This window comes from Arachis ipaensis, chromosome B04 (genome assembly GCF_000816755.2).
Source record: "Arachis ipaensis cultivar K30076 chromosome B04, Araip1.1, whole genome shotgun sequence".
Taxonomy (NCBI): domain Eukaryota; kingdom Viridiplantae; phylum Streptophyta; class Magnoliopsida; order Fabales; family Fabaceae; genus Arachis; species Arachis ipaensis.
This window is the reverse complement of record NC_029788.2, coordinates 105,350,658-105,353,491: the sequence shown is the minus strand read 5'-3', so window position 1 is coordinate 105,353,491 and position 2,834 is coordinate 105,350,658.

Here is a 2,834-nt window from a genome sequence, read left to right as displayed (position 1 = left end):
ATTTATTAAAATTAATTATTAAATTAATTATTATATATTATTTTTAGAATTTTAATATATTTTTTATATTTTTAATATATATTATATATATATGTAATTAATTTGATTATTGAATTTTTAATATACTTAATTTGGTTAAAAATTAACACTAATTTTGTTATTGTTATAAATGAAAAATTGTTCAAGAAAAAATTTATGAACAAAAAAATAAATAAAATTTAGTAGTAGTTGCAATGCAATACAATGCAAGAAGAGCAGTTAGTACTGAAAAAATACTGTTATTACTTAGTAATGAAATACTTTAAAATGAAGAAAGGTCCTGAACCCATAAATGATCATTGCAAGCACCTGTCATTTGTCACGCTATGAAATCTACTATTGTCATGTGTCTCCATCCACCTGACCAGTGACAAGTGAAACCTATTATTGCATGTGTCATAAACTGTTAAAATTAGTTACATAAATGACCTTATCCAAATCTTGACAGTATCTTTTGAGCCTTTGTCCTTCCCTCCTTTAAAAAATTAATTAGAATAATGTTTCATATGTTATATAAACTTGATCTGTTTTTACTTCTAAGATCCAGACATGAAAACAAAGATAATGATAAAAATATCTCAGTTTAAAAAATATAAAATAATATGTATCAAGACCAATTTTGTAAAAAATTATTTTATTTTTGTATTTATGTTTTGAATTTTGTTGTGAAACTAAATTTTAGTATTTTTAGTGTGTATTTTGATTAAAATTTATAAATAGAAGTTAGTATCAATTGATTTTACAAACTTAATTTATATTTAGAGTGAGTAAGTATTACTATTATTTATGTTTGATAATTTTATATTAAATTAAATTATAATAAAATAATTATTATTAGAATTATATTATATAAACTTAGATTAAAAAATTTTATATCAATAATGAATATTAAAAATTTTATTAAAAAAAATAACAATATCCAACACAACATTTAAAAAAATTCTAAAAAAATAACAACAACCATAATATAAATAGAAAAAATAAAAAAATTAGTAAAATGATATAAATAAAAAATAATTTTTTTGCTTGACACAGACATACAAAAAATCAAATATGAAAATTCTAATGATTGTTATATATATATGTTCTTTTTTATAGCCTAGACTGAAAGATAAAGTTAGTAAAAAAAAGAAATTATAGATAAAAATCAATGTCTAGTTGTCTTTATGTGAAGTTAATAATTAAAATATTATTAATTTAGCTAAAACTTTTAAATTATCTAATAATTTTTAATTATCAATTTATATAAAGATAACTGCACGTTACTTAACAATTGAAGCAAAAATTATAATTTTTTTGTTTCAAGTGATTGAGAATTTATACATAAAATCACATATATATCTAGAAATAAAAAAATAAAGAAACAAAAATTTAAAGCATTAAAAATTGAATCTGCATTTTCAGACTCAGCTGTTAAACCAAACAAACTCTTAATCTAGTCACCAAAAAAAAAACAAACTCTTAATCTCTAAGTCACAAATGAAATTACTGATTACACCACGATTAAATCTAACAAACTCTTTAGTAGAGACTTTCAATATCAATAATACTAGTAGAGACTCTAAATTGTAAGAGAAAAAAATTAGGGCTGCACACGGATCGGATCGGATCAGATATAGCCTAAAATTCTATCCGATCCGCACTGAACTCATCGGATCGGATCGGATCGGATATCGGGTATATCTGTATAATTAAAAAAAATATTTTAAGATTCTATTTGACTATTTTTACAAAAATTTATTTTTCACCTGTTTGAGCCTATTTCCTCCTAAAATATTATCAATAAAAGTTCTCTTGAATAACAAAAAAAATAATAACACAAGATTTAACTTTAATTATTCTAAGTTGAAGTACAACCTAAAAAATTAAAAACAAGATATATCATAAAATTCATAAAACAACACACTAAAATTCATATCATATTAGGGTTTACTTTCTTAAACTATGCTATTTATATGAGACGTGCGGATATGCGGATTTGCTGATCGAATCCGCGGATATCACTGCTAAATCCGCAATCCGATCCTACCATAGTGCGGATTGGATCTGATCCGATCTGATGGCTCTGCGGATCAGATAATATCTGCATAATTCGGATCGGATGCGGATAATTACCGCGGATATGCTAATATTATCCGATCCATGTGCAGCCCAAAAAAATCATGAAAATTCAGAGTCCGGATATAGCTCTGGGTAGAATAGGAGGTGTTCTGATACTTTGCAATAGTTACAAAATTTGGGTGGTTACTTGTCTGAACACTTGAACAATATACTGTTTGCCCACATGAAAGTAGGTCATGATTATAGTTTCTTGAGTCTAGACTAAGACTTTAATCTATTAGAAGAGAATAAGTTATTTGATGTGTGCTTTTCACGTAGAAGGTCTAGTTCCCGATATTTGTTTTTCGTATTTCATAACGATAGGATTAATGCTTGATGTGCTTTTAGTTCCTTTTTTTTTTTATTTCGGTAGTATAAAAAGAGGCATGTAAAGTCATACATGACTGTCGATATCTATGCTTGCTTTTTGAAAGAGGTAGAAATACATAAAAGTATACGAAGAGAGAAAGAGACAAAATCTTAATGGTTAACTCGGTTGTTATCAAGATATCATCACAAAACACTGAAAGAAATGTAATGTATTATTCCTCCAATCTTAGATGTGTACTATTGTGTAGGAATACCACTTCTATTTGTTATTAGTTGTCGGCATCTTGTAAACTATTTTTATTTTCATAAATATAAATTAAGTAATACAATTTGTATTGGTATTTAATATTGAACCATTGATAATT